General features: G+C 46.0%; 1 pseudogene; it reads right to left on the reverse strand.

Moving 5' to 3' along the window:
- LOC137346018 (netrin-G1-like) overlaps positions 1–21,474 on the reverse strand; it is a 49,321-nt pseudogene that overhangs the window by 12,310 nt on the left and 15,537 nt on the right.

Genomic DNA, 21,474 nt, shown 5'->3' on the forward strand with positions numbered 1-21,474 from the left:
TTTCCAGTAAAAGGGATCTAGTGGTCCCTGTGTCCCTGAGAATTACTATGGGATTGCTTGCCCCACTCGAGGGATATGGGGTTACTTTCCCTTCAAATACAAAATGCTGATAACCTTCAGGAATCCTATTAACTTTTCCTGCACTGGCCGTAGTAAGCTTCCTGGGTTGAACTCTTATTGTAGTTAAAGCTACAGCTTGTTCTGTGTGTTCCATCAGGGTCCCATCTGCACTGAGCGGGTGTGCCTTGATTAACCCTACTGGTGTTCCCTTTAGTTTCCAGCAGTCAGCTTTTAAACGTCCTGCCTTATTATAATGGAAGCACACAGGTCTCTGGCTCTCACTATTGCTCACAGTACCTTCCTTTTCAGATGGAGGAGAGCTCCCTGTGTCTCCTGCTTTCCTTTCTCTTCCAGGTCTGCCTGGGCAGATATCACCTTCCTGCCCTTTGTCTTTTTCGGATTGGTGGGGATGATTAGGAAAGGTTCTCCCCTGGGAAACCGATTTATAAATTAAAGCAAACTCATCGGCCAGAATGGCCGCTTGCCGGGCTCCCTGAATCCACTGCTCCTCTCACATGGGTCTTTATTGAAAAAGGGAGAGAGTTTTTAAATTCCTCTAACAGGATTACTTCTCAGAGAGTTTCATAGCTGAGCTGTATTTTTAAAGCCCTCACTCACTGGTCAAAAGCCAGCTGCTTGCTTCTTTCTAACTCCAGATAAGTTTGATGGGCTTGATTTTTGAGGGTTCTAAACATTTGGCGATAGACTTCGGGTACTAATTCATATGCCCCGAGGATAGAATTTTTGGTCAGTTCACAATTTGATGAACTCTCATCTGGCAACAAGAAATAAACCTCATGGGCTTTTCCGGTTCGTTTGCTTTGCAATGAGAGACACCAGGTCTCAGCTGGCCATTTTAGCTGCCTTGCCAGTTTCTCAAACGACACAAAAACGCTTCCACATCTTCCTCATTGAATTTTGGAATTAATTGAGTGACTTTTAGCAAACTCGTTTCCAGCCCTGAATTGCGCTCCTCAATATTGGCCATGCTTTCACTGGGGTTACTCTGTCACCTCCCAGTTAACTCAAGCTACCTCAGCTCTCTCTCTTTGGATTCTTTCAGGAATATTCTTTCTCTCTCTCTCTCCTGTCTTTCTTTCTCTTCAAGTTCCTTTTGGAAGGCTCTCTCCTTCTCCCTCTCCTGCCTCTCTCTCTCTTTATCCCCTGTCTCTCTTTCTCTTTTTCCTCCAATTCAAGTTTTCTTTGTTCCAATTGTAACTTTGGTAGCAGTACCCTGTCAGGGTCTGCTTCTAACACTGCTTCTGCTTCTTCAGATTCAAGGGAAAAATGGTTGGCCACTAGCTTTAGAAGTTCAGACTTCCTCGCTCACCTACAGTGATCCCACATTTTCCTCAACTCCTCCATAGACAGTGCATTTAACTTATCCCAAGTTACTTCACCCTGGCTTGGAGAGCCGCTAGTTTCAGTTGCAGATATGTTAGTATTAAATCACACACAACAACAAGAAAGCCTGTATTAAAACCTTGCTCTTTTTGATTGGGAACAATTTGGCTTCGCACTTCCAATTTCACTCGCTTGTCTGTGGGTAAATTCCAGGCACAAGCACCCAAATTTCTGTGAAAAACAGGTAAGAAAGGTGTCTAGGGGTCTTTTACTATCTTCACCTGGTCTTATTGTAACACGGTTTAATTTTAAACACATTGGGTTTTGAGCTCCCGTTTTGTAAATCCTGGTTCACAGCTTTCCAATTATAAGATAAAGAAATGAGCATATCCAGGCTTTCTTCCATTTGGAGAAGAAAAATGAAATTTATTAAACCTTAAACTTAAACTCTAATACGGTTAACACCTGTGGATATACGACGTGCCCACGCCAGCATGCACGCACAATACATGCAAGTAAACATGGAGACAGAAAAGAGCAGAAGAAAAAATAAAGTAACAAGTTTGAGGCAATCTCTGAAGAGGGGCTTTTACTGGGCTTCGAGCTCGCTGTAATACTTGATTGTAGGTCGTCTTGCTTTTGGTTGGGGCCCTGTATTCTTCTTAAACCTTGTTCACTGAGGAGACTTTTCTCTCTTAGTGTTCATATGTCTTCAATGGCTTCCGATGCTGCTGTGAACGAGATGAGAGCAGACAGGAGGGAGGTCTTATCAGTCCAGGAGAAAAGTGCTTTCTGATTTCTAGTTCTGTTTTCTCAAATTTAAAACTCTCAATTAAGACCTCTGCAAGAACCAGTTGGTCATGTGACTAAAACTGGTCTGACCACTTCTCCTGTGTACTGGGGAAGCAACAACTGGGTCCCCATTGTTCCAACACTGTCTGTTACTATGCAAATGTCTCTCCGGTCAGGGGCTTGCAATTTTTAAGTTTTAATGTTCATGTGGCAAAATCATGTGTGCCTCAGTCTTGCCAGGTGGAGGGTTTGCCTGACACCATGTATTACTGGGAGGATCTGTCACTGTGGAATTGTATTGCATGAAATTGTACAACCCAGTTCTAGTTTGAAATCATTGTTTCAGGTATTTGATCTCTCCATTGCCCCAGCCAAAAGCAAGACTACCTACAATCAAGTATTACAGTGAGTTCGAAGCCCAGTAAAAACCCCTCTTCAGAGATTGCCTCAAACTTTTTACTCTGTTTTAAAAATGTAATTGATTGCAAAGTGGTGTTTGCTGATGTTTGGTAATAACTGTATAAAGTGAAATGTATTGATATTGCTCTGTCTCCGATTGATGTGCTCTAACAGAAACAGATGTTAACTAGTTACCGACAGTTAGGGACAACACTGTTACAGCATCTTAATCCTCTGTGTAATGACATTTCTTCCACTTAACTAGTCTCAGAACATAATGTCTATCTCTTCCCTTCGTTTTATAGTTTGTCTGGATGCAATGCATCCAAACCAGAGCATTTACCATCTCATTTATTATCAAATATCTCCCCACTTTCGAACTTAAATGTCTGTTACTGACAGGATTGAGAGAGAACTGAAACCCCAGTTTACTTCCCTTTACTTTCGTAATCAGTGTGTTTTTGACAAGAAAGTGGCTGTGTTTCTTAACCGCTCAGTGAATGGCCAACTTGAATAATTAGTGGCATGCTTTTTGTAGGTTCAGATAAAGAAGATTAATTTTATTCACATGTGCACCCAGAAACTCTAACGCAATGTCACTCACTCACCACACACACACCAGAGAAAGAAAGTCATTAAAGAGGATAAAGCACTTTTACAAATTGCCAACAAAGAAATAGTTTGTAAGTCACGTGATTTGTCTCATCTTGGGGAAAAGGGATGCGTTATGGTCCTGGTGATAAAGGTGTTGTTAATCCTGAAATGCAGTTATGTGGATTTGATAGCCGGAGTAGTAAATCAAAGTTATTGCCGGATTTTCTGAATGAGGTGGATTTTCAGCAGGTGATGAAGTTAGTTGCTTGTAGTCTCATCACTCAGAGGTCAGTTTTCTGGACTGGTGAACTTGAAAAGGAACAGGCTTGGAGACCTTAGAATATTACAGCCTCCAGTTTTAAGGTATAGGTGCTCTGCCCCTGTTGTTGTCTCTCCAGCTGTTGTTTTCAGAATGACCAGTTTCTCCCTGGTGCTTGGAATATTAAGATTCATTATTTGTGATGAGTTTCAGTCAGGTGACCACCTGATCAATGTTTCTATTGTCCACCCAGAATGATTTGAAGGTTGAAGCCATTTCCACACAATGGGGATGGATGGTGACCATTCACACCTACTTATGATTTAACTGTTTTCTTCTAGCTCTCTTTGTTAAATTTCGAGCTCAGAGACAGTGAGTTCATAGATATTGAGTTTTGGGTCAGACCACAAACAATCGGAGGTGTGAATTCCACAAATGGTTTTGTCTTTGTTATGTCCATTAAAGGGAGGCACTCCACCCATGGTCATTCAATTAGGAATTTTCCAGAGGATGGAGATAACTCCGAGTCTGGGCTGAAATTGCAAAAGTCACCTGACCCTTGGCAGCCATCTTGTGTAGCCTTTTTATGTCCATTGTGGTTCATTAAAAAGAAAATTCAGTTCCAGAAGGTTCCATGTGGAATCCAGTTCATGTTTAAAGGTATGAATAGGCCATACCTTTACTGGGCATGACACACCTCCGCCACAATGAGAAACAATGGAATATCTTATTCTTTTACATTGCTTTCCCGGTAAAGCAAGAGAAATACGAACACACTTTCTGAAAACACATTCCAACATCCACACCACGAACTGTCAGCGAGCAACATCCCGGTTGGTCACCAGAAACTTCTTAAAACTCCCTGTGCAGGCTGGTTATGTCTCCCTTCTGGTTGTTAGTTAAATAGGTCATCATGATGTTTAAATCCTCCACAATCTCTGTGTTTGCTGGTCGTACAGTCGGGGGTTCAGCCTGTGACTTTTCTAGTCCCTCTTCCTCGTCTATCCCATTCTTGCTGACACTGCTGTTCTCTTCTAGTCCTACTGTCTGACAAACACTGACTGGTTGGCTGGGTTCTCAGCTATAATATTTTTTAACATTTTAAGGTGGTATAACTGGGTTTTCTATCTCCAGTCTGGGGTGTGAATCAGATAATTTACCTCATTGATACTTATAGTCACACTGTACGGGACACTAAATTTTGCACCAGTCTGCCTGTTTACCTGCTTCTTCATGATTTGCTGTGAGTCTTTTAAATGCTCTTTGGCCACAGCACAGGTGTTAAAGAGCCATTCACGAAATGTGGACACGTGTCTAATAGTGAGGCTTCCTCTCGTAGCTCCAGAAATTTATCTTTTAATGGTTTCAGGGGGCCTCGCACCTCATGTCTATAAATTAATTTGAATGGGCTGAAGCCTGTGGATTCATTAGGTGAATCTCTCGTGGTGAACAGCAAGAATCCTAATCCCTTATCCCAGTCATGAGGGTATTCAAGGCTGTATGTTCAGATCATGGTTCTGAGGGTCTGATGATACCGTTCTAACACTCCTTGGGGCTGTGGTTGGGAGGCTGAGGATTTTAACTGTATTATACCTCGGCAGTGGACAACCTCATGGAACGTACGGAACATGAAATTAATTCCCTGATCTAATTGGATCTCTCTTGACAGGTCATACAAGGTAAAGAACTGGATCAGAACCTCAATCATGTCTTTAGTTGTGATTTTGTTGAGGGGGGGGAGGGTGGCCTCAGGGTATCAGGTGACCAGGTCCATTATAATGAGGAGGTACTGATAACCCGACCTGGTTCTGGGTGAGGGTCCTACACAGTCTATCAGGATTCTGTTACAGGCTTCAGTAAACACCAGTATGGGTTTGATTGGGGCAGGTTTCATTGTGGACTGTGGCTTTCCCGCAGACTAACAAGTGTGACAGGTCTTGCAGAATTTGGTCAGATCAGACCGGAGCGGAGGCCAGTAAAAATGGCTGCTTATTTGGGCTAGGTCTTGTGCCCCCCTCGCCCACCCCCCCTTGTCCAGCCATTCGAAGGACACGGTCAATTTGTCAGATTTCCTTACAGTACTCTGGAGGCACTACAATCTGGTGAAGCACTGTCCACTCCTCTTCTACCAGTCTCCCAGGGAATCTCCACATTGGCATTACTATCCCATCTCTCAGGTACTAGCATTCTGGGAACTGGATAGATTCTGCCTCAGAGCAGGCAGTCTGCGCTATGTTCTTTACAGTAGGGTCTGCCTGCTGAGTCTTAGCTAAGGAGGCCTGGCTGAGCACCTCCTCTCCTCCATTCAGGTTCCCAAAGAAGCTCTCAGACAGCCAGATCTCTGGCTCATCTAACCGAGTTCCTGGCTTCTCATTATTTAAACTTGCCTGCCTGGTTTGGGATTGGCTCAGTACACAGTCTGGGAAGATCCCCGGGACTTCCTCCTGTAACTGCTCTGTTTCTCTCTTCTCACTTGGCTGGTCTAGGATTATGGGGGATGTTACCACCTTACTGCCAGCCAAATTATTACACAGCAGGAAATCCATCCCAGCCACCGACAGCTCAGGGACAATCCCTACAGTAACTGGTCCAGAGACTAGGTCACATTGTAAGTGAACCCAATAGAGGGTAATAAACATGTATCCACCTCCAATCCCATTGATTAGGGCCTTGGCATTCATGGAGCTTTCTGGGAGAAGTGTCAAGTCTTTTTCCAACAGCAGGGAATGAGTGACCCTGCTATCCCTGAACAGTAAGATGGACTTGCTCATTTCCATAGGGGGATATGGGGATACTGTTCCCTGGTGGACAAAACTTCAGTAACTTTCAGGGATTTTGTCCAGTTCTACCATGCACAGGATGGTACTGATAGAGGGGTCAATGTTGGGAGCTCGGGCCACAGTCTGCTCTGCTACACCACCCACAGGGGTATCCTTCTCAGGACTGCTTTTGTGGATCCCTATTAAGCTGACGGGCTTCCCTTTGAGTTTCCAGCAGTCTAACCTTGTGTATTCTGTTTTACTGCAATGGGAACACACAGGTCTTCAGGTGTCAGTCCTGCTCCCTGTACCTTCTCTTCTAGCTTGGGGGGGAAGACCTCACACCCTCATTCCTAGTTTCTTTCTCCTGGCAATCCCATCTCCTATCGGATTCCCCTTTTCTGTCTTTTCTGAATTTCTGGGGGTTATTAGGTAAAGGTTTTCCTGTGCTCCTGGATCTATGCGTGAGCTCGTAATCAGCAGTGAGGGTTGCAGTATTCCTGGCTGTTCAAACCCTCTGCTCTTCCACATGAGTCTTCAGGCTGTTTTTGGAATCCCCTAACAGGATTTTTTTTTATTCATTCATGGATGTGGGCATCACTGGCTAGGCCATTGCCCATCCCTAATTACCCTTGAACTGAGTGGCTTGCAACACCACCTCAGAGGGCATTTAAGAGTCAACCAAATTGCTGTGGATCTGCAGTGATGTGTAGGCCAGACCAGGTTACCTCTCTTAATACCTTGTGGTTAATTTTGAACTCTCGCACCCACTGCTAACTTTTGGTGATATGCTTCCGGTGTTAATTCATAAACTCTCAGGATAGCATTTTTCATTTGCAGCTGATTAAAGCTTCTATTGTCCACCCAGAATGATTTGAAGGTTGAAGTCATTGCTACACAATGGGGATGGATGGTGGCCATTCACACCTACTTATGATTTAACTGTTTTCTTACAGCTCTCTTTGTTACGTTTCGAGCTCGGAGACAGTGGGAGACAGTGGGCTGCATTTTACCAGCTCACCGCCGATCTTGAGTGCAGCGGCTCATTAACATATGCGTGATGTGCCGCACCCCCCCCCTCCCAAAAGATGTGGAGGGGGTGGGATTTCCGGTGCTGTAGTTGGTGTTGGGTTATGTGATAAACAGGTGCTGGGGCCTGTTTAAAAGGCAGCCAGTCCTGCATTAGTTTTAAAACCTGAAAAAAGAACCTCGCAGCCAGAAGTTCAAGCAGTTACATTGAGGAATAACCTGTACATTTAAATACCAGACAAAAATACAAAGATGTCAAAGGGGCGCTCCAGGGTGGTCCCATGGTTCAGCGAAGCCTCCCTGCACACTCTCCTCCAGGCTGTGCGGGCAAGGCGGGAGGTCCCTTTCCCCAGCAATGCTAAGAAGAGGCCCTCCCGCCCAACCAAGGCAGCCTGGCTGGAGGTGGCAGAGGAAGTCAGTAGCCATGGGGTCATCCGGCGTGACTGGGAAAGGTGTCGAAAGAGGATGAACGATCATCTCCACTCCACAAAAGTAAGTGGCACTTTGTATCATGACTCCACTGAACCTGGGTGCCTTACACAAAGTGACACATGTGTACCACTGCCATGCCGAAGACAGTGAGCTTGGGCAGGGAGGAATGACGTGATATAAATGGATGAATGTATTGCCATTCCTGCCCCCACCTGCCAAGAAAGGGGCACATTGATTTTGTCAGGAACATTGATTTTAAACTTGTTACTGGAGTTTAAAGAGGACTTGTTGAACAGATCAGTCGTGGCTGGAAAATACATTTGCATATTAACAGACAGTGATTGCAAGGACAAAGCAGCCATTTTCTGACATTCAACCCACAATGGACTTTTGATCACCAGACATTGAATGTGGGGGAGCTCGCATTCCAGGTTGACTGCTAAGATAACCGAATACACAAACGAACATGCTCAAACCAGCTAGTCATATGACTAATCATCTGGGCACCCTGAGTTTTTTAAATTTTTATGAACGGTTTGGACAGAAAGCTGTTTGCTCCTGGATTGAGAGATCTCTCTCCTGTCTGCTTCCATCGCTTTCTCACAAGCCTCTGAATCCACTGAAGACACATGAACCCCAAAAGAGAAAAGTCTCCTATGGAGAACAAGGTTTAAGAAGAATACTGGACCCCAACGAAAAGCCAGATCTACCGACAATCAAGGACTTTACAATGAACTTGAAGAACCGTAACAACTCTTCAGATATCGAGTCAAACTTTTCCAGTTTAATTGTCTTCTGCTCTTTTCTGTCTCTATTTGCATGTGTGTATTGCGTATGCATGCTAGTGTGGTGCTCGGCATGTATCCATAGGTGTTAACCGAATTAGAGTTTAAGTTTAATAAATTTCAACTTTTCTTTTTTATACCAAAGAAAGCCTGTTTGCGCCGGTTTCTTTGCCTTATAATTGGAAAGCAGTGAACAAGGATTCACCAAGGGGGAGCTAAAAACATGGTGTGTTTTAAATTAAACCCTGTTACATTCAGACCAGGTGAAGGCTGAAAGGGAACCCTAGACCTCTTTCTCACCTGATCGTAACAGAAAGTTGAGTGCCATTGTCCGGAATTGACCCACAGGCAAGCAAGTGAAATTGGAAGTGGGAAATCAAATTGTTCCCAATCAAAAAAGAGCATGATTTTAGTACTGGTTTTCTTGTGGTTGTGTGTGCTTGAATACTAACATGTCTGTGATTGAAGCTAGTAACTCTCCAAGCCAGGGTGAAGTAACTTGGGATAAGTTCAAAGCACTGTCTATGGTTGAGTTAAGGAAAATGGCTGAGCAGTGTGGGATCACTGCACGTGGCAAGGCGAGGAAGTCTGAAATCCTAAGGCTAGTGGTAAACCATTTTTCCCTTGAATCTGAAGAATCAGAAACAGTGTTCGAAGCAGACCCAGACAGGGTACTGCCAGGAAAGATAAAACTGGAACAAAATAAATTTGAATTAGAAGACAGGGAAAGAGAAAGAGAAAGAGAGAGACAGGAGAGGGAGAAAGAGAGACCTTTCCAGAAGGAACATGAAGAAAAAGAGAGGAAAGAAAGAAAGACAGGAGAAGGAACGAGAGAGGAGGGAGAGAGAGAGACAAAGAATATTCCAGAAAGAATGTGAAGAAAGAGAGCTGAAGTGGCTTGAGTTAGTGGCGGCACAATGGCGCAGTGGTTAGCACCACAGACTCACAGCTTCAGCGACCTGGGTTCAATTCTGGGTACTGCCTGTGTGGAGTTTGCAAGTTCTCCCTGTGTCTGCGTGGGTTTCCTCCGGGTGCTCCAGTTTCCTCCCACATGCCAAAGACTTGCAGGTTGATAGGTAAATTGGCCATTATAAATTGTCACTAGTATAGGTAGGTGGTAGGGAAATATAGGGACAGGTGGGGATGTGGTAGGAATATGGAATTAGTGTAGGATTAGTATAAATGGGTGGCTGATGGTTGGCACATACTTGGATGGCCAAAGGGCCTGTTTCAGTGCTGTATCTCTAAACTAAACTTAACTTGGGGGTGTCAGAGTAACCCCAGTGAAAGCATGGCCAATATGGAGGAGCGTAATTCAGGGCAGGAGACAGAATTGTTAAAACTAACTCAATTAATTCCAAAATTCAATGAGGAAGATGTAGAAGATTTTTGGGTCCTTTGAGAAACTGGCAAGGCAGTTAAAATGGCCAGCTGAGACCTGGCCTCTTTTACTGCACAGCAAGCTAACTGAAAATGCCCATGAGGTTTATTCCCTGTTGCTAGATGAGAGTTGATCAAATTATGAACTGACAAAAAAAGTACCCAAAGCCTATCGCCAAAAGCAAACTGAACAAACTTATCTGGAGTTTCAAGGAAGTAAGCAGCTGACTACTGACCAGTGGCTGATCGTTCTTAAAATACAGCTCAGCTACGAGAATCTCAGAGAATTAATTCTGTTAGAGGAATTTAAACACTCTCGCACTCTCGATAAAGACCTATGTAGAGGAGCGGCGGGTTCAGCGAGCCTGGCAAGTGGCCATTCTGGCTGTTGCATTTGCTTTAATTTATAAGTTCTTTTCACCCCCACAAATCCGAAAGGACAAAGGGTGGGAAGCTGATATCTGTCCAAGCAGTCTTGGGAGAGAAAGGAAAGCAGGAGACACAGGGGCCACTCCTCTAGCCAAAAAGGAAGTGCCGTAAGCAAGAGTGAGACCCGGAGACCTGTGTGCTTCCATTGTAATAAAGCAGGGCATTTAAAAGCTGACTGCTGGAAACTAAAGGGAAAACCTGTAGGATTAATCAGGGCACACCCACTCAGTGAAGAAGGAACCCTAATGGAAAGCACAGCAGAACAAGCTGTGACTTTAACTACAGTAAGAGTGAGTCACAGGAATATTAGGGCTGCAAGTGCAGGAAAATTTAATAGGATTCCTGAAGGTCATCATGGTTTTGTGTCTGAAGGGAAAGTAACCCCATATCCCTCGAGTAGGGCAAGCAAGCCCATAGCGATGCTCAGGGACACAGGGGTCACGAGATCCCTTTTACTGGGAAAAGGCCTGACCTTTCTCCCAGAGAGTGCAGTGGACACTAAAATGGTGGTGAATGGTATTGGAGGACAGTATATGCCTGTACCGGTGCACTGTGTGCACCTAGCGACCTAGGTTTGGGACCAGTGACCATAGGGATTGCCCTGAGTTTGCCTGTGGATGGGGTTGACTTGCTCCTAGGTAATGATCTGGCGGGTGTGAAGGTGGTAGCCCACCAGTAGTGAAAAAAAGAACACAGCATGTCAGAGAGACAGGGCAGTGGCAGGAGACGGACCCCTGCAGTTTCCCTGAATGTGTCGTGGATCTGGCCATGAACAAACCAGCTCCCCCAGAGGAGACTGAATTAGCACTGCAGACAGATGACCATGAGGTCTGTCTGTCTGAGACTTTCTTTGGAAAGTTAGGAGTCCCAGGGAATGAATGAAATGGATTTTCCCCAGCTGAGGCTCAGCGAGCTGACCCGTATAGCCAGAGTTAGCACAGGCTGCCCAGTCTGAAAGTGAAACAGAGGGAGTCCCTGATTGCTACTATTCAAAGAATAAGGTACTGATGAGGAAATGGAGTTCTCCTCACAGATCTGAGCGCAAGCAGTGGGCAGTACTTCACCAGTAAATGGTCGCAGAGAGAAATATTAAGAAGGGCCCATGAGACTACAGAGGCTGCACATGCCGGTATATTAAAGACCAAAGCCTGCATAAGGCAACAGATTGACTGGCCAAAACTCCACAAAGATGTGGTGAAGTACTGCAGAAGTTGCCACATGTGCCAAGTTGAGGGAAAACGCCAACCTACAGTGAAATCTGCACCCCTAAGTTCTGATGAAGAGTCACTGACCTGAAACGTTAAATCTGCTTCTCTCTCCACAGATGCTGCCAGACCTGCTGAGTATTTCCAGCATTTCTTGTTTTTATTACCCCTAAATCCTGTACTGGTGTTACGAGGACCCTCCAGCTGGCGAACTGTAAGGGACCCCCGCAGAGAACAAAAATGAACAGGCAGGAACAAGGCTGACAAGAGGTTAGACAGAGAAGGGGAAAAAGTGACCAAGAGGAAATCCGGGAGGAATCCCAGATGAAACCCCTACTGTCTGGTCAGCCAAATCCGGAAAATGTGGAAAGTTAGACCTCACATCCTCCTACGTAAATGTAGACACTAGAAGCACCCCACCAGAGTTGCTAACAGCATTTACAGGATGCTGCAGAAACAAAGAAAGACCTCTGGGAGGGCAGAGAAACCATGAGGATGATGCCTCGCCTAGTCCAAGTGCCACAAATACCTGCAGGCAGGAGTGTCCTCTGGGACACAAGGGAGATTAGCAAAGAATCCTCCCCCACAATCAGAAAAAAAGCCAACGATCCATCTCCTGGAGTCAAAAGCCTTTGCATGACTCAGAAAAGCACTGAAAGAGAGTTCAGGATAGACCCACCCACTACTGACTCTTTCAAAATAAAATTACCTCAGCAGGAACAAAGACTACGCAGCCATGGAAATGGGCAAACGGAAGAGAAACTTCCCAAAAAATAAAAGAACCACATGTTTATTGGGATGCCAAAAAGGGGGCAATAGCACTGGCACCAAGAGAAGACAGGTTTAATAAGTTTTAGGATTTATGAATGAATGGGAATGAATGAGAGAAATGTATGGGTTTTTCTGTATCTTACATTTCTCAACCCTTTTAATGAAATGTGCTTTTCTCAAATCGCATTTCATTCCACTGGATGTGGAGGTGTCATGCTCGACCCCCACCTGCCAAGAACAGGGCGCATTGATTTTGTTATGAACATTGATTTTAAACTGTTACTGTTAAGCAGTACTTGTTGAACAGATCAGCCATGGCTGGAAAAGACATTTGCATATTAACAAATGGTGTTTGAAAGGACAAAGCAGCCATTCCCTGACATTCAACCCACAATGGACTTTTGATCACCAGACGTTGAAGGTGGAGGAGCTCGCATTCCAAGTTGACTGCTAAGAAGGCAGAATATACAAATGGACATGGTCAAACCAGCTAGTCACATGACTAACCTGCTGGGCAACCTGAGTTTTTTGAATTTGTAAAATGGTTTGGGAAGAAAGCTGATTGTTCTCGGACTGAGAGATCTCTATCCTGTCTGCTCCCATCTCTTTCTCACAAGCCTCTGACTCCACTGAAGACACATGAACCCCAAGAGAGAAACGTCTCCAACAGCGAACAAGGTTCAAGAAGAATACTGGGCCACAACGAAAAGCCAGATCTACCTACAATCAAGGACTCTAAAGTGAACTCGAAGAACCGTAACAACAACTCTTCAGATATTGGCTCAAACCTTTCCACTATTTTACTTCTGGTCTCTTCTGTCTCTATTTGCATGTCTGATCACGTATGCATGCTAGTGTGGAGTGCGGTGTGTATCCATACATGTTAACCGAATTATAGTTTAAGTTTATGTTTAATAAATTTCAACTTTTCTTCTTTAAACCTAAGAAAGCCTGTTTGTGTTGGTTTCTTTGCCTTATATTTGGAAAGCAGTGAACAGGGATTCACCAATGGGGAGCTAAAAACATGGTGTGTTTAAAATTAAACCCTGTTACAGTTAGACCAGGTGAAAGCTGAAAGGGAACCCTAGACCTCTTTCTCACCTAGTCGTAACAGAATGAAAGAACTCACCCCTGTCTGCTGCTCAGAGCATGGCATCTACATGGGTGGCTCACTCAGTAGTGCACACCGAGCATCACCCATGTGACATGTGTCATCTTGTTGAGCTATCATTCTTAATATCTACCTCCTTGCTCCACCAGACAAAGAGATCCCACAATGCTCAGGAGGTGAGTCGGACTGGTGGAGGAATGCTGGATCTGCGGACGCTGACACAGGCTGAGGAGGAAGCCCTGGAACTGGCAGCAATACATGTGGACTGGGCAGTCGGTGACATTGAGCTTGGGGTCCTGTGTGAACATACAGCCATTTGATAGACACAATGATCACTGTGAAAATTGTACTGTTCGAGACAATGTAGGCATAATAGTTACATAAGCATCATAAAGACTGACAGTGTACTATTCTCATTGTATCATGCAGGTCAATACTTGGTGGCCCAGGACACCTCCTGGCACAGGGCATCCTGGAGCTGCAGCAGCAGTCGTGGCAACTTCTGGTGGAGATGTCACAGGTCGTGCGCAGTCTTGAGCGGACGATGTGGGAGTTCATCCAGGTCATGACAGCTGCCATGTCCCAGGCATTTGAGCACATGGCATCATCCATGGAGAGGACGGTGGCCCTCCTGGAGAGCCAGATTCCATTGATTCACACTGACCTGCAATTCCTCGCCGAGGACATCAGATCCTCAAATCAGTGGCAAGATGAGAGGTGGACCAGGGTCATGGAGACTGTCCCTGTCCCTGGTCCTTCCCAGAAGGGCAGAGGGTTCAAACAAGCCCTGAGATGGGGGAGGCAAACCTGCACACCATACCTGGGGTCGCCCCTCAAGGTGATTCCAATGTGGACACCGGCCCCTTCGCCCCTCCACCGGTGAGTCCAGCTCCAGCAGCCACAATGTCTGAGGGGTGTTCTGCACGGACACAGGATTCCCCCAGCCAGCTGGGGCCCTCCAGGCATCGTGCACAGAGAGGACGACCACCAAAGTCATCCACAGCCAAAGGGCAATCAGATCAGTTGCCTTCCTCCAGTCAGGCTGCTAGTGCAGAGATGACAACGCGAAGAAGCACCCTCAAATGTTTAAAAAAAACATAATGGAGCAAATGGGTGACACTACACTGTCAAAAGTTCAGTCACTAAATGTTCTACACTAATATGTGTGTCATTTTTACTGTGTGAATGAAGTGTGCCAGCATGTACCGATCATGTCTCCGCCCTTTACATCACTGACCTTTCAGAACTGCCAATGTATAGAATAACATCATTTCCATGTCAGTATTAGTTTAGTTTAGAGATACAGCACTGAAACAGGCCCTTCAGCCCACTGAGTCTGTGCCGACCATCAACCACCCATTTATACTAATCCTACCCTAATTCCATATTCCTACCACATCCTCACCTGTCCCTATATTTCCCTACCACCTACCTATACTAGGGGCAATTTATAATGGCCAATTAACCTATCAACCTGCAAGTCTTTGGCATGTGGGAGGAAACCGGAGCAACCAGAGAAAACCCACGCAGACACAGGGAGAACTTGCAAACTCCACACAGGCAGTACCCGGAATTGAACACGGGTCGCTGGAGCTGTGAGGCTGCGGTGCTAACCACTGTGCCACTGTACCACATTACTCATGTGTGTCTCCACAGATGCAGTAACATTGACAATAGCTCAGTCTGCTGCTGGCAGCAATAGTGGAGACCAAGATGTTGCAGATGCAGACTGCTGCACAACAGGTGAAGGAGGGTGCTGTGTGACTTGCAAAGCACATGGTGGTCTTTATGGTGTGGAAAAACTTTGATCAATAAGGCATTGCCGTACATCCCTTGCTCGCTGTTCGCCCTGCATGCAGCACCTGGATGCTCTCTGTCCTCTCAGGCATCTTTCCTGCTGTAAGTCCTCAGTGTCCTCATCGTCCGAGGATGAGTCCTGCTAACATCTCTCCTCATCCTGCAAGGCCTCCCCGCTACTGAATGTGTAGCTGTGCAGAGTACAGAAAACAGCAACAATATGAGCTTCCCTTTCCGGTTCGTACTGCACGGCACCACCCGATCTATCCAGGCAGCGGAAGTGCACTTTCAGCATGCTGAAAGCCTGCTCAATGGTGGCTCTTGTAGCTCCGTGACGGGAGTTGTATCTTTTCTCTGCAGCTGTGGTGGGGTTTCTCACTGGTGTCAGGAGCCATGTCTATAAGAGTAGCTCTTGTCTCCAAGAAGCCACCCCTCCATCTGAGCCAGTTCAGTGAACAGCAATGGCAGCTGGGTTAACAGGGCCCTCGACTGTGTCCATCCTATTTCCCATGTTACTATCTTCACCCCTTCCCTCCCTGCCAGAACCATGATAAGGTTCCCCTTGTTGTCACCTTCTATCCCACCAGCCTCCACATTCAACACATCATCCTCCAACATTTCTGCAACATCGAGCTCAGTCCAACACCAAACATATATTCTGCTCCCTCTCTTCCCCCCACTCATTGTGACACCCTGATCCACTCTTCAACCACCCCCAACATCAGCTCCTCTTCCCCAGGCACCTTCCCGTGCAAGCTCAGGAGATGTAACACCTGGCCTTTTACCTCCTCCCTTCTCACTGTCCAAGACCCCAAACACTCCTGTCAGGTGAAACAGTGATTTACTTGGTCTTCTTTCAATTTATTAACAGTATTCACTGCTCACGATGGATCTCCCGGACATTGGGAGAGGAGCAAACACAGATTGAGTGATTGAACACCTCCATTCAGTCTGCAAGTGTGACCCTGAGCTTCTGGTCACTTGTCATTTTAATTCTACATCCCACTCCCATTCTGACCTCTCTATCTCTGACCTCCTATACTCTTCCACTGAAGTTTAATGAGAAACAGCACAGAATTGTTCAATTCAGCATTTAGTGCCTCTCAGACTCAACACTGAGATTTAAAACTTCAATTATAACCATTGCTCCCACTTTCTGGTATGGCCTGTGCTGGCAATGGAGGATGGCTACACCAGAGTCACTGGGAGTGGAGGGGGTGTGGGCTGGTGCTTGATGTGGGGATCCCCTATTGGCACACAGCTGGCAGGCTGGTCCACACCCCTGGGATCGATCTACCCATCATTCTCATATGTTTATCAGATTTACAGCAGTTTCAGTATTTTTTTTTACTCCAATGTTTATTCCTGGATATTAACAGGGGTGAGTGGCATAGGTGGGGAGCAGAGTTTCAGAGTTTTAACTCCACAGACTGCCTCTTTTATCCTTGACAGGTTCCCCGCCCTGAAGTCAGCCTGATTGACAGGCTTGGTTTCCAGTCAGGCAGGGCGGACTCTGGAGCAGGCCTCAAGACCAGGGCGGTCTAAATGCTGTCCCCGGTGTTTTGGGGGAGATGCCTGATATCGGGGGTGTCCAATCACCATCTCCAGAGGGGGAAAGAGTGGTGACATCTCCGATCACTGGTCTGTCGATCACCAACCCCGGGGATGGCTCTACTATCCTGTAGTGTGGTCCGAGTCTGGGGAGGAGGAGCAGGAGGGGAGGAGGAGGGGGAGTGTCTGATCCTGAACCTTGGGGAGGGGTTTGCTATCCTGGAGATTGGTCCCCGTCAGGTTTGGGGGAACGGGTTGGGGGAGTGTCTGATCCTGGGGACGGTGAGATCTGATCCGTGGGGTTGTGATCTGATCCCTGGGGGTACTGGGGTCCGATCCATGGTGAGGTGCTATCAGTGGGGGTTCAGTCCGATCCTTTGGAGTGGTGAGAGACAATTATGGGGAAGATGGGGTGCAGTCCCAGGGTGGGAAGAAGGATCCTGAGGGAGCGGCCCAATCCCAGAGGGGGAATCTGTTCCAAAGCCAATCCCAGGTGTCTTTATATGCAAAGTGGGGTATAACGGGGAATCCTGGCTGGACAGAGTGAAACCTGTAAAACAGATTAAATCAGAGACTTGCAGACTCATTCAAATATTTAAATTACCAACCCGCCTCCTGGGAGCGACTGTCTGTCCGTCCCCTTTCCCAACTTCATTGAACCTGGAAGAGAGCAGGTCAGAGGTCAGTTGGGGTCAGGGTTAAGATTTTTTAATTTTATCCTCTGACCCGCCCCCAACCCCCTGTTTTCGTTGCTAAAATTCTGCCCTTACTGTCTGGGTCAGACACGGAGAATGTTTGATCAGTAATTTTCAGTCTCTTTTCCCTTCTCTCTCTCACAGTTAATTTACTGGCGATTGTGATCCTGTCCCGGGCAAAGTGCGGCCTCTCCACCTGCACCACTCGCTACCTGGTGGCCATGGCAACGGCGGATCTACTGGTTATTATCACTGAGGTCATACTGCTGAACATCAATTCCCATTATTTCCCAGTGTCCTTCCTGAAGATCACCCCTGTGTGTAGTGTTATCGCTGTCCTGATCCATGCAGCCATAGACTGTTCTGTCTGGTTCACCGTCACTTTCACCTTTGATCGATTTGTGGCCATTTGTTGCCAGAAGCTGAAAACAAAATATTGCACTGAGAAAACTGCGGCTGTGATTCTCACAACAACCTGCATTCTGCTCTGTTCAAAAAACATTCCTCACTACTTTAAGTATGAACCTGGAGAGATAATCGACAATGTGCCGGTTTTCTGTTCCAGAAGGAAAAGCTATTATACTGATCCCGGATGGGGGGCATTTCGCAAGTTTGGTCAGATTTTAACCCCATTGCTCCCATTCACTTTAATCCTGTTGCTCAACGCTCTGACAGTCAGACACATTTTAGTGGCCAGTCGAGTCCGTAAGGGACTGAGGGGTCAGAGCAAAAGAAAGGATCACAGTGACCCAGAGATGGAGAGCAGAAGGAAGTCTGTGATTTTACTCGTCACCATATCTGGCAACTTCATACTTCTGTGGTTGGTGTATGTTTTATATTATTTTGGAATCTCATATCACTTTGATTCTGATTCTAATTATACATTTAAAGAAGTCGGATGGATGCTGTCGAATTTAAGTTGTTGCACAAACACATTTATTTATGTGGTGACTCAGTCCAAGTTCAGAGAGCAGGTCAAGAACGCGGTGAAATATCCGGTTACATCAATTATTCAATTAATGAATAAACAAAACAACTCAGAGCAGCCCAGAGGCAGGTCCCAGTGTTACCAGTCAATGAACGGAATATTTATCCCCAGACTTCCATCAACTGAATGACAGCAGGAATCACTGGGGATATGAAAATACCCCCAGCAACGGGAGTGGGGGCTGGAAGAGACTATCACCACCCCCTGCAGGACAGGAAGGGAAACAGCAGACACAGTCTCTCCTCCACCTCCATTGGTTCAATTCTCAGTTCCTCACATCTGCTCAGAAAACAAAAATGTTCTTCCAAAAGCCAAAATGCTGAAGATGCAGAAAATCTTCTCATGTAAATTAATTTTTTTCTGGAGACACTTTATTGAGTCCGTCTCCCTTCCATTCCCCCCGCCTGGTCACTGCCTTCTCTCTTTCTCCCTCTCTCGCCGAGTCAGCCGACGTTGTGTGTGGGGCAATTTCCATCAGGACAAGCCCAGCCGAGGGATTAGAATAGGAATTCAGGACCCGGGGTGAGCGAATGGTATCAGGCTGGGCACAGGAGCCGGCAGCTCCAGGGCCTCAGCTTCACGGTGCTTGGATGGATGGAGCCGAGTCCCTTCCTGGCTCCGATGTTAGCTGATATTGTTAACGGTTCCCTCTCGTCAGGTTCTGTCCATCTTTCTTTCAAATTTTCAGTTATCATTCTTCTCTTAAAATAAACCCCTTGACCCGCTCTGTCCTTATAAACTAACACTCCATCTCCAAACTCCCTTTCCTCTCCAAAGTCCTTGACCGTGTTGTCACCTCCCAAATCCATGGCCATCTTTCCTGGAACACCATGTTTGAATCCTGCAATCAGGTTTCTGCCCCTGTCACCGTACTGAAACAACTCTTATCAAAGTCACAAATGACATCCTATGTGACTGTGACAAAGGTAAACTTTCCCTCCTCGTCCTTCTCAACCTGTCTGCAGCCTTTGACACGGTTGACCACACCATCCTCCTCCAACACCTCTGCACTGTCGTCCAGCTGGGTGGGACTGCTCTCACCTGGTTCCTTGCTTATCTATCTAAACGTCGTCAGAGAATCACTTGTAATGGTTTCTCTTCCTGCTCCCACACCGTTACCTTTGGTGTTCCCCAATGATCTATCCTTGGCCCCTCCTATTTCTCATCTACACGCTGCCCCTCAGTCACATCATCTGAAAACACTCTGTTAATTTTCACATGTACACTGACAACATCCAGCTCTACCTCACCACCACCTCTCTCAACTCCTCCACTGTTGATAAATTATTAAACTGCTTATCTGACATCCAGCACTGGGAGGGCAGAAATTTCCTCCATTTAAGTATCAGGAAGGCAGAAGCCATTCTCTTTAGTACTGCCAGAAACTCTGTTCTTGAGCCACCAACTCCATCCATCTCCCTGGCAACTGTCTGAGGCTCAACCAGACTGTTCACAACCTGAGATGAGCTTCCGAGCTCATATTCACTCCATCACTAAGACCGCCTATTTCAACCTCTGTAACATCTCCCGATTCCACCCCTGCCTCAGCTCATCTGCCGCTGAAACTCTCATCCATTCCTTTGTTACCTCTAGACTCGACTATTCTGATGCATTCCTGGCTGGTCTCTCACATTCTACCCTTCTTAAACTTGATGTCATCCAAAACTCTGCTGCCCCTGTCTTCACGCAAACCAAACTCTTTTTACCCATCACCCACTTTGCTCGTTGCCTTACATTGGCTCACAGTCCAGCAATGCCTCGATTTTAAAATTCTCATCCTTGTTTTTAAATTCCCCCATTGCCTCACCCTCCCTATCTCTAAAACCTCCTCAAACGCCCACATCCCTTTTAAATGAGGTTTTAATTGATTAACTTGCATCTGCATTCACTATGGAGAAGGACGATGTAGGTGTAGAGATCAGGGAGGAGGATTATGATATACTTGGATATAGTAGTATTGAAAGGGAGGAACTATTAGCTGTTTTAGAGGGCTTAAAAGTGGATAAATCCCCAGGCCCAGATGAGATTTATCCCAGACTGTTATGTGAGGCAAGGGAGGAGATAGCAGGGGCTCTGATACAAATTTTCATATCATCTCTGGCCACAGGAGAGATACCAGAGGACTGGAGGACAGCAAATGTGGTACCATCATTCAAGAAGGGTAGCAGGGATAAACCAGATAATTACAGGCCAGTGAGTCTAACATCAGTGGTTGGGAAACTATTGGAAAAAATTCTGAGGAACAGGATTAATCTCCACTTGGAGAGGCAGGGATTAATCAGGGATAGTCAGCATGGCTTTGTCAGGGGGAAATCGTGTCTAACATACTTGATTGAAATTTTCGAGGAGGTAATTAGATGTGTAGATGAGGGTAAGGCAGCTGATGTAGTCTACATGGACTTCAGTAAGGCTTTTGATAAGGTCCTGCATGGGAGATTGATTGAAAAGGTAAGAGCCCATGGGATCCAGGGCAATTTGGCAAATTGGATCCAAAATTAACTAAGTGGCAGGAGGCAGAGGGTGATGGTCGAGGGTTGTTTCTGCGAGTGGAAACCTGTGACCAGTGTTGTTCCACAGGGATTGGTGCTGGGACCCTTGCTTTTTGTAGTGTACATCAATGATTTAAATGTGAATATAGGAGGTATGATCAGTAAGTTTGCAGACGACAGGAAAATCGGAGGTGTCGTAAATAGTGAGGAGGAAAGCCTTAGATTACAGGATGATATAGATGGGCTGATAATATGAGTGGAGCAGTGGCAAAGGGTATTTAATACTGAGAAGTGTGAGGTTATGCAGTTTGGGAAGATTAACAAGGCAAGGAAATATACAATGGATGTTAGGACCCTAGGAAGTACTGAAGGTTAGAGGGACCTTGGTGTACTTATCCATAGCTCATTGAAGGCAGCAACACAGATAGATTAGGTGGTTAGGAAGGTATATGGGATACTTGCCTTTCTTAGCCGAGGCATAGAATATAAGAGCAGAGAGGTTATGATGGAGCTGTATAAAATGCTAGTTCGGCCACAGCTGGAGTACGGTGTACAGTTCTGGTCACCACACTGGAGGAAGGATGCGATTGCGCTGGCGAAGGTGC

Source organism: Heterodontus francisci, chromosome 29, assembly GCF_036365525.1.
Source record: "Heterodontus francisci isolate sHetFra1 chromosome 29, sHetFra1.hap1, whole genome shotgun sequence".
Classification (NCBI taxonomy): domain Eukaryota; kingdom Metazoa; phylum Chordata; class Chondrichthyes; order Heterodontiformes; family Heterodontidae; genus Heterodontus; species Heterodontus francisci.